At 44.6% G+C, this 11,645-nt stretch overlaps 1 long non-coding RNA gene across 1 annotated transcript; it reads right to left on the bottom strand.

The window, feature by feature from the left end:
• Positions 1-406: 406 nt before the first annotated feature.
• LOC134364752 (uncharacterized) lies at positions 407-2,081 on the bottom strand. Its single transcript, XR_010021882.1, has 3 exons — positions 1,955-2,081; positions 1,306-1,457; positions 407-784 (listed from the first exon to the last, which is right to left on the bottom strand). It is a non-coding gene; the product is annotated as an uncharacterized LOC134364752 (long non-coding RNA).
• Between the last annotated feature and the right edge of the window lie 9,564 nt (positions 2,082-11,645).

Below are 11,645 nucleotides of genomic sequence, written 5' to 3'. Positions count from 1 at the left end.
AACTAAATAGAACAGATATTAAATGATTTACTCTAAAATGGTACTTATGGCCTGAGTCAAACTTTTTATATTTCTCCTCTTTAAACAAACTCCAGACCCAAATAGATAAAAACTTCTTAAATTTTTAAATTTTTTATTGACCTTTGGTTTTTTTCCCCATGCATGAGAAAGCTTTAGATGTTTCTTTTTCGTATATACTTTATTTTTTAAAATACGTTTCTTTCATCTCATTACTACAGCATGCATTTTTCTTTCCGAAAGCAATTTAAAATTTCATACATTTAACATTTTAATTGTTCTAATAACATTTGTGGATAATAGAAAACTTCTAAAAATCTTCATAAATTAGAAGAAACCATAATCATCTGTGGGCAGAAAGCTTGATGACATCTTTAATATGTGTTTTCTTTAATGCTAAAAATTTAATATAGTTGAGTGCAGCTTTTTTTTTTTTTTTTTTTTTGGTAGTCCAAAAGAAACTCTTTAGCAATAATAAAGTAGTTTCTCTCTAGATAAAATTATAATCAGGGATTATTACCCTAGCAAAGAGAAAAACAAGTATACCAGTTCCACCAATCTCATGCAGAATGCCTTGAATAGTTTTACATTCGGTAGGCTGGAGATTCTTTAGATGATGAGGTTCTAATAAGATGCTCTGAGCTTCTTTTGAGCTGAAGGGTCTTTGAGAGAGCTGAGTTTCTGTCTCACTTTTAAGTCGAATCACTGGTTCATAGATGGTGTACAGAGCAGGACAGTAAGTTGTATAAATAACTGAAAGACTTTCCTGAAACACAAATATTTTCCTTCAGTAACTACACACTGTTTTAAAAGTAAGTTATCAACTAGCAAATAAATATTTCAAAGTGAAAAGACACTCAACTGATCTTTTTCTTTGTTTTAAAAAAGACGGCTACTACACTAAACCAAGATGAACATGAGAAGCAAGGCTGTTTCCACAAAGGAAATGATCAGTTTCACTGAGTGATCAATAGTATAAACACATCAAGACTGAGAAGGATTCAGCTTTGGACACAAAATTATACTTAACTATTACTACTAATAACAGCTATGTCTTACACAACACTCATTATATACCATGCACTGTCCTAAGTAACCACTTATAAACATTGGGAACTCTGAGTCAATTTATCTGAAATTTTTGCTTTGGATTTGCTCATAGGCTGGCTACTCATTTAAAAGTGACACTAAAGTAGATCATCTTTTCTACTAGAATAAAATTTCAGACTGCCAGCGCACTTAAAAACAAAACAAAACAAAAACGTCTTTCGAACGACAGTACTGTACCCGAGAAAAGTGTCCTTCAAACATGGAGAGATAAAACCCTCTCCCAGACAAACGAAGGCTGAGAGAATTCATCACAGCAGACCACTCTTACAAAAGCGCGAAAGAGAGCTCTTCCATCTGACAGAGGATGCTGACAGGCAACACCACCACACCTGAAGGTACAAAAGTCACTGGTAATGCAAGTGTCAAAATAAACTCAGAAGACACTCAAACTGTAAGGATGATGAGAGAACCGCTCCCCGCCCCCGCCCCGCCCCCGCCCCCGGTGGCCGCGTCTCCCGCCGCACTGGCGCTCGCAGCCGCCCTGGCTCACCAGGACCCGGACCCAAGGCCACAGCCCCGCGACCCCGAGGTCACAGCCCGGCCGCACCTGCTCACCCGGCCCGGCCCTAGTCCCGCCTGCCGGCCTCTCTGCAACAGCCCGCGGAGAAGGCGAGCCCGGCGCGGGGAGGGACGGCGGGCGGCGCCGGCTCTCCTCTCCCTGCCAGCTCCGGGCATCCCGCCGTCTCCATCCCCCCGCCAACTCCAATGGCCTCCGCCGCCCCTCCCCTCCCCACTCGGGGCTCGGGGGACCCTCCCCAGGAGCCCCGCGCCGCCTCTCAGCCCGAGGCTACCTCCCCGGCCTCGGTGGGGAGTCACAGCCCCTCACCCGGGCCCTACTGGTCCGTCGCGCCTCTCCCCTGGCAGCCTCCTCAGTTCGCCGATGCTGCGCCGCTCCGCGCTCTCGTCGGCACTCCGTGGACCTGAAGAGCGTCTGGAGCGCCCCTAAAGCCCGGACAACCTCCAGACGAGTGCAGAGAACAGCAACATCCGGGCTACCGCCTCCGGCAAAGGGGAGGGGCTGAGGGAGGAGCGCCGACGCCGGAGTGGGCGGGGCCTGTCCGGGGGTGTGAGAATGTGAGATGGTGATAACTGTGCCTCTATCAGACTCCTCGTGAGAGTGACATGTGGCGGTCCAGCTAAGTACTCAAGCGACGGGAAGCTGACCATCGCTGTGGCCTCCGTCCTCGCGGTCAGGCCACGTGCCATCGGCTCACAGGGAGTTAAGTCTTAGCGTCTGTGAGATGCATGTCAATGGCAGGAGCAGATTTCTGCTTAAAACTCGCTATGAAAACACGCGGTGGGGGGGGACTCAGGCCAACATGAGACCCCAGGCAGCCGCTGTCTCCCACTCCCTCACACCCTTTCTTCTCTTATTTCTGCTTCTCTTTTTCCCGTGTGCGTCTTCGGGAACTGCACTCACTTCTTCCATGAGCACAGGACACGGAAGAGCCCCACGGAGCCTTCTGTCCCTCTGCATCGCAGCCACCCCGTCCAGCGTGCCCACCGACTTCACTTTCCACACACGTGTTAATGTTTTAAAGCTACTGTGTGATGAGAACTTGATAAGTGAGTTAGGGTGAACACTAGAAATAATGTTTTGATTTAAAAAATCCCTAATCAATAAGACTGATGAAAGTTTTCAGAAAAGTCAGGTTCCCCCAAGTATTGATTTCCTTAAATGTAAACACGAACTTTTATAAAAGTTACCTCCATATGTTCAAGCCCATTTCCTAGGGGTATGGAGTGGAGCTCAAAACACACGTGCACACATGCATACGCACATGCACACAACCTGCACGCACACGTGCACATGCATGATCACACATGCCACACATGCATGTCTGCACGTACACATGCACACCTGCGTGAACATGTGCATACACAAGTGATTGCACACACCATACAATGCACACCTGCATGCACACATGATTGCACACACCACACATTGCACACCCTCATGCACTGTACACATTCATGACTGCACATGCCATGCATATCTGCATGCACACATGCACACACATGATTGCACATGCACATGTGTGAAGATGTATGCACACACACACACAGGATACACTCTTTGGTATCTTGCAAGTAGCTAGGAAGATCTAAAACATACCGAAGGGGATATTTGTTCATTTGTACCTAAGGTCACCTAAGGCGTGAAAACTTTACACCCAGTATCAGCAAGGAACCAAGAGATCAGTAGGTGTCTGTGTGAATGAAAGGACTTTATTAATTCCTCTGTCCATCATCTGTCCACTGACAAAGAAACTGAAGACACAGTACAGCAGAATGTTTCCTAACCTGGGATGCCAACTGCACACGCCTGCCACCCCCAGCCCACCCATGTCTGCAGGCCTCCTGTCCACTCACTGACTTGGCTGGCCTCCTTCATTCTCACACCTGTCCAGCCTGCCCAGATGGGCTCTGGAGCTCTCAGTGGCATCTGCTGTGTCAGCACCATGGCCTCCTAAGGGGTAGAGGCCCATTCTGTGGATCTGGCACAGCCTGGCGATGGGTGAATTTGAGGCAACGTCCATGGGAAAGAGAATGAGAGAGCAATAAAGCCCCCGTCCAGTCCTGTCCTATCCTGGGGAGGGGTCTTTACTTCAGGGAGGCTGCAGGCTCACCTAGAGACGGAGGAAGCCTTTGCTGGTGTGTGCAGAGTGTTAGGCAGGGCTCCAGGGCCTGCTCGTTGTGTGGGCAGGACTGTTGGCGCTGGGGACAGGGGCAGCTGCAGGGCGGGGTCTGGGGGGCATGGCCCCAGCCCCCGGCCTATGGACCTCCTGTGGGACATCCACTTCCAGCAGGGTCCGTGACTTAGCAGCACCTGCAGGGGCTTCTGGGTGCCAAGATAGCACAGGGCGAGGGAGCAGGTGGGGAGGAGGCTGGGGTCCTGAGGCCTCTACCTCCTGCCTGTGGCCTCAGCCCCTGCAGAGTCTCTTTTTCCATCAGCTATCATAGGACAGATGTAGATCTGTGATTCCCTCATGCAGTCCCAGCTCATGAAGGCTCTGCATCTGCCCTGTCTTCAAGGGATCCCATCTCTAGCGTGGGGGAGCCCTGAATGCTCTAGGCTCTCAGGAAATATCCATTGAGGATAAGCCAATGAGGAAAAGCTTGCTGAGCACCTGGGGTGGGTGGCTGGGGAGGCTGTGGAGACTAATGGTCCTGCTACTGCAGAGAACCCCAGGTCAGAGAACTCGTGGACAGCATCAAAACAGTGCAGCACGAAGAAAGCCGGCCTTTCCCACTGAGCCGCAGCCCCACTCCTGGAGCTGAAGGATGGCAGATGAGGGTCCCAGGGTCTACGGCTGCTCTTGTGACCACAGGGACCTGGTACCATTGTGGCCCCCGCCCACTGTGAAGAGCCACTGGGGGCCACATACAGGGTGTGCTGGGGAGTGCAGCTCTAGCTCTACAGGTCTCCTGTGAGCTCAGACCACCCTGTAATCAGTCTTGTCTTTATGGATTGGAAAATGGGCTCACAACAAAGTGAAGAGCAACCTGACAGCCTAGGGAAGGCTGGAGGGGTCCTGGTCAACAGGGCAGAGGCAGGGGAAAAGATAAAATAAAGAAACTTACCCATGAAAAGAGAGATTTGCAAATGCTACATGGGAACTTACAAAACCTAGAATGACCAGAAAGTCAGACCAAGATCCATGAAACTGATATGAATGCCCCGTGAAGAGCTCTGCCCACCTTGCTGGTGTGTCCCTCAGACCTAGCCACTCGGCAGGAACACCCTGCATTTGTTTACACGTTCCTAACTCAGGTTTCATAACAAAGAAAACCCCCCAGAGCTGTCGGGAATATTGTGACTCATGCACAAGCCAGTCCAGCTCCACTCCTGTCTTTGCCTTTAATCAGTTCAGTTTTTATGACCAAAGAGAACCTACAACAAAACAGACAGAATCCATGTCAGACGTATCTGTGTCTGTCGGAGCTGGAGGAGTAACATGGTGTCCTCAGGCCCTCAAACCAACCTCCTACCTGTTCCATGTTCTACCCCAAATCTGGTGCCCACGCAGCACTTGCAAGACCCTTGACCCTTGGCCCATGACCCCTGACCCTAACCTTTACCCTGGCCCTGACCCTAGCCTGGCCCTAGCCCTAGCCCTAGCACTGGCCCTGGCCCTAACCCAAACCCGAACCCGAACCCAAATCTTGTCTAACCTGAACCTGAACCCTAGCCCTAGCCCTAACCATAACCCGAACCCAAACCCTAGATATAATACTCTTTTTAAATTTGCGTGAACTTTTATATTACATTGTTTAAAGTAACCTATATTGCACCATTAATGTCATTGAGTATATTATTGTAGAAAATGCATTAACTGAAGGTCTATGACCTCCTGAGATATGTCACCTTTTTAATAAATTTATAACATCCCCAGACTATTATGGACACTGAATGAATAAAAAAATGAGAACTTGGAAAAGTGAAAGAAGCCAACCACTCTCCCACAGTCAATGATATTTAGACTCTTTGCTTCAATGTTTCTTTTATAGAAGGAGAAAACACAAAGGAATAGATTTGATGATTCAGCCATAGTTAAGAAATTTTAAATTGTCAATTTCAACCTTCACTGAACTTGAAAAATGTACTATTTTTAGTTTCATTTCCTATGTCAATCAAACTGGTTTAACCAGTTTTTTCCCTATTCAGAATCTGGGTAGACCTGAATCAAAAACATTTTGTTGCTGACACGTGTAAGAGTACCTGAATTACCCATGCAAATGTTCATTCATCATGAAGTATGAATGATGCCTGAGAAGATAAAACAAGACAAATCAGGTACCACTAAAAGTAAATTCAAAGTAACTGAGAAACATGGTCAACATTGTAAAGGAAAAATAGGGTAAAATGTTAAATAAAATGGGAGATAAAGCTAGAGTATTTTAAGGAAATACAAGGATAAAAAGCCAATGAAAGCAAACATACCAATATATAGCAAGACTGATCATGTGTTAGTAATCGCTACAGGTGGATGATAGGTACATGGCAGTGAATCGCTCCATCCCTTTCTTAGACTTTTGTTAATGTTTAAAATTTTCCACAATGAAAAAAATAAAGAGAAACATAAGTCAAAAAAACATCCCGTTTGTGTTTCTTGAAGACCTTCATTAAACAACTAAATAAAAATGTAAAGAGTAGTTTGAATGCATATACAAAACAAGAAGAATTATAGTATAATCTTCCTGGGGAAAATTAATACAGTACAGAATACTGAATTAATGTCAGGGGGAGAAAAGACCACTGATTGATTAATCATGAAAAGGTTGTGACTTTTAACAAAATGGATAAGTAACTCTTTTTTTAAAAAGCTTTTAACCAGAAACATGAAAAATTTCATTTGGGAAAGTTAGCATATTGGTTCAAACACACACAGTTAATTCTCCAAAACAGAAGAGGGGGTTCTTTATTATTTATATACATATATAATTTTAAATGAATAATTTGAAGAAGTTGGTTTGTGTACTAAGCCAGTTATTTTTTAAATCACTGAGTTCTAGGAAACAATAAATGCTTCTAAAAAATATTATACCAATTAAAAGACAAAAGGGAGCCTTTTGTTAAAAATTATATTATATTGAGTGTAATATGAATACATTAGTAAAATTATATGTAGCAGACAACTTTTGGAAATGAAATTGAACTAAAACAAAAGTGAAGTTTTAAAGAACAAACCAGGCCTAATACTTAATCACAATGTTAGTGGGTAGAGGGGACCCTGATATATGCTACCTGTTGCTTTGCCCCCTACGGATTTGTCACCCCACTTCCCCAGGGTGACAGAGCCACAAAGGATTACTCAAAGCCCATCTCTTCCGAGCAGTAAGAAGCCCCAAAGTGGTTAACTTCCCTGGAATCCTCAAGCGAGAGGCATTCCTTCCTCAGGAAGTTAACCCTGAATTCGGGTTTTCTTCCTGCATTTATTCTCCAGATCAGGAAGTTACAGGAAGAGAACATAGGTGGGGTTATAGTTTAACAATGTAGGCTGGTAACTTTCAGTGAAACAAGTCAGATGACATTCCATTAAGGCAATTAAGTGGTCCACCAACAAAAGCTTGATCTTAGCAAACATTCCCTTCTTATGGCAATTTTCCAGTATCTTTACATATCAATCAGTAACTAGTCTGTCTTTGAGCCAGCAACCTTGCTGTGTTAGAATTCTTTATCTTACAACAGAGACTTTATAGCCTGAGGAAAATTTCCTGTCCTCTGCAAGGTCAATATTTGAAACTGCAAGGCTTTGGAAAACCAGGCCCTGTGAGGTACATTTGCTTTATAAATCCTCTATGGTTACCCACTATTTGGTCCAGAATAAAATGCAGGCACTACCTCAAGAAACTTTGTTTGAACATTGAATCTACTGGGATACATAAACTCTGCATTATGAACTAGCTGCTCAGTGAAGACCCTAACATGAATGATGAGTGTGACCTGTTAAAGAATAATAAAATAAAGGCCTTGTCATATTAGCAAAGCAGTCAAAATTAAGAACCCTCAGAAGTTTCCTTCTGAAGATGAAAGTGCAGGTGCACAAACGCAGCCTCCTGCTCCAGGCTTTCCTTGCACCTCATCTTCCGTCACCCTAGTGCCCTGGGCCCTGTCTTCAACCTTTAAACATCCAGTTTTCACCAGGACTTTCTCCCTCCTGAATCAACCTCATCAACTTCTTAATTCTATTTTTGCATAGAGCAGAAGATTTACTTAAACAAATTTTCTGGCAAATTTCTTCTAAGACCCCTAATTTAAAAGGAAAAAGGCATGCTTAAGAATCAACTAAATAATTTGGTAATTCTCACAAACAGGCCTAAGGAAAAACTTAGGAGTGTGCCTGAGTACTTACAAATGCTAGGACACACTGTGCACTGAGTATTTACACATGTACATGTACATACCTGTGCATTCTTTGTTTTGAGCGTTTGGTGTTAGTGCTCCTAACACCCTTCTAGTGCACTCTTCCTAAGTGATCTTATTCATTCCCTTTCTTTAAATACCTACCATATGTCAAAAATTCTACATTACAGCTCAGACCTCACCACCGAATTCATGAATTTGACTTGAACTCTAGTATGTCTCCCCTTGGATATTCCATAGTAATCTCAAACTCAACATGTACAAACTTAAACCCCTAGTTCTAAACATCCTCCAATCCTCTCTGAATCTTCCCCATTTCAGTAAATGGCACTGTCACTATCCACCCAGTCACTCAAGCCAGAGACCTGGTAGTTAACCCTGACGAAGATATTCCCCATTATCACCCAAATCCATGACATCAGCAGCTGCCACCTAAGCTTTCCATCTGTACAGGTCTCCTTCTCCCTGATCACAGCCAGGTCTGAAACACCATCATATCCCACCTCCGCTGCTGCAGTGGCTCCCAACTGGCCTCCTCTAGCCCTGTCCACACATCCTCCAACCAGCCTTCAGAAAACTGCAGAACGTAAATCATCTTGTATTGTGGCTCTGCTTAGAGTTCTGCATTATCTCCTGAATCCTCACCAGAATCCACAAGATGACCTTGACTGGGTGAGGAGAGAAGACAAGTGGCGTCTCCTTGGCTCCCAGCAACCAGCAAAGCAGATGCCAAATGTGTGAGGCTTTCCCCCCACCCACAAACAAGCAATCAGTTCTGCAATGGACACCTGCTGGGTGTGTTCTAATCCAATTCAATTGTGATGTTGTCTGCCTGGGGATCCCGCAAGACTGACCGCATGTCAAACAGCAGTCATAGTCCAGGCCCAGGAACTTTGACCATCCAGCTTCACATGTTCGTCATTACAAATTATGATGACTTTCGTGTCCCTTACCCAACTACTGCTTATCCCCCCTCCCTCTCCCCCAAGAAAGAAAGAAAGACCATAATATTATAAAGAATTTTTTTTTTTTTTTTGTCGTTTTTCGTGACCGGCACTCAGCCAGTGAGTGCACCAGTCATTCCTATATAGGATCCGAACCGGCGCCACGGGCCCGGCCCTTATAAAGAATATTTTAAAGGCTACAAATTAACAGCCAGATGAAGAGATACATAGGGCGTGGTCTGGAAGGGTTCTGAGTGCAGGAAATTTGTTCCGTGGAGCTGGGGTGCACTGCCCTCCCAGACATGGACGAGTTCTTTCTTACCTTCCTGCAAGACTCCACACATTCAGCTGTCCAGAAGCTCCCCATATCCCATTCTCCTGGCCCTTTATGTACACTCCATCAGACAGGCATGATTGAAGCATGGACAAGAGTAGGAATGGGACTGTGTGATCTGGTACTAATAGATGACTGGGACTTCTCCTGAAATGGAAGTATTATAACCTGCCATCAGACAAGGCAGATCAAAGAATCTTTTTATGGCCAGCTCCAAGACAGAAAGGTAGGAGAAGAGTAGAGTACATTTCTAGTTTCCATGGCCTGCCCTGGGGAGAAAAAGGCGCAGGTGGAAGGGGCAGGAGGTCAGAGGGAGAGACTTTTCTGGGACCTGCTTCTGAGGCCTAAAGTGCCCCAACATTATTAGCAAAAGACTATCTTTCACTTTCGTCACTCTGGAGCTGTTCTGAAGCTTCTTTAGGATCCAAGGACAAAGGCCAAATGCTTTAAGAAAAGATATGCATGCTGTTTCAGTCCCTTAGGAAATAACAGGGGTTATGGGAGTTATGAGGCAGGAACTGGGACGAAAACCAGTGTCTTCATATCATACCATCACTCGGCCTCCCTCTGCCCACCCTCACACTGTGTGCTGTCCCCTTCCTCTCCAGGCTCTAGCTCCACTCTGAGGCTGTGCTCACACGGTTCTCTGCCTCAATGTTCTTTTCTGAGCTCTTTTATGACTGGTTCCTTCTCATCTTTTAGGTTTCAAGTTTAAGTCACCCTCTCAGATAGGTCTTCCCTTCTAATCAGCATTTGGGTACTTTGTTTCCTTCGTATTACTTTTCCTCTCCTCATATGTAACTATTTTACTTCCCTTCTAGCTAGCTTTCCTTTTTCTTTCTTTCTTTTTTCCCTTTGGCTCTTGTACCCAACTTAAACTTTGTGATATTTGAACAATGTCTGTTTTGTCCACTGTTGTTCCAGGCCCAGGCATGCAATGGCAGGTCCATAAATACTTGCTGAACAAATGAACAGATTGATTATCAACATTTTTAGATACATTTCAGACAATATCTCAAAATATTTTTCCCAGAGTAGATGTCTAGTTATATATTAATTACTCAATTGAACAAATACATGTTGAGTATTTTCTAAGCACAGGACACTATATTCAGAAAACTCATTCTACAGACACACTTGCACATGTGCAAAATAATGTGAGTTCAGCACTACTCATTGCAACATCCATTACATTAGCAACTCTTAGAAATTACACAAATATCCATCAATAAAGTACTGGTTAACTAAATTATAGTACATCTGAACAATGAAATAATATGCAGCCATTTAAAAGTGGGGAGGTGATGAGAAATTTCTCTGTTTGATAATCTGGAAAGACCTCCAAGGATACAAAAGGAAACTAATAAGAATGGTTACCTATGAATAGGAAGGTGGAAATTAAGTAGTTAAAAGACAGGGATGAGAAGGGGACTTTTGCTATAACTTTCACAGTGTGTGTGTCTGGCGGGGGAGAATTTTCTGTTTCCTTAGATTGTGTCTGGCTTTCATTCATCACAGAGACAAAAGATCAAAGTTGTTTACATCTCTCTCTGATTCAGCTTTTGTGGGTGTGCAAAAGTCATGTTGCAAACCTTCCAACCAATCCTGAGTTCACACCCCCAACTACCTCCTTGATTAACTCACAGACCCAGCTATTTCCCCTGCCCTAAATCTACCCAGGGCCACGTGCCAGACAATGAGGATTATTCAATCTAGATGACCTCAGCTGTTTACACCGCAGTGCCTCGCCCTTGCCTTTCCACAGAAGCCCCGAGAGGCTGGTCCCTGGGCTTTCCCTCCCTTCTCCCGCCTGCTGGTGCTCACATGTGGCCCTGTGCAGTGTGGTGTGCATTTTCTTGGGGAATGTAGGTAATAAATTCTTCTTCAGTCGCCTCTATAAATTAAAATGTCACAGGTGTAATTCGCACACGGTGCATAGCTTTTTTTTTTAAACAATGTGATGGTATTAACTATTCCAGAAAATCCAATGTTCTTTTTTTATTTCTTGTTCTCTTTTGATTATGAAACACTAACTTTTGCCATCCCTTCCACTCTCCTCCTCCCCATCCCCATCCTTCTCCCCTCCCTTTTTTCTTGTTTTATCTGCCCTACACAAGACACAACGAGAGCCTCTGTGGGGATGGCTAGGACAACAGGACAGGTAGCTCAGGTTGCAGACAGGATTCCTGATGCTAGCGCACCACATCCACCCTTACACCGGGGACAAAGCTCTAGAAATAGCTTCTGATGCCAATCTTGTCTGAATTCCAGCTCCTGTGCCAACCCTCCAACCCAACACAGGTTTAGAGTAAAAACATTCTCATTAAAATCTGAGTAAAAGAGAAAATATGCTTTCATTCTTCCATTCTAA

Source organism: Cynocephalus volans, chromosome 1, assembly GCF_027409185.1.
Source record: "Cynocephalus volans isolate mCynVol1 chromosome 1, mCynVol1.pri, whole genome shotgun sequence".
Lineage (NCBI taxonomy): Eukaryota > Metazoa > Chordata > Mammalia > Dermoptera > Cynocephalidae > Cynocephalus > Cynocephalus volans.
This window is presented reverse-complemented; position numbering and strand designations above follow the sequence as displayed.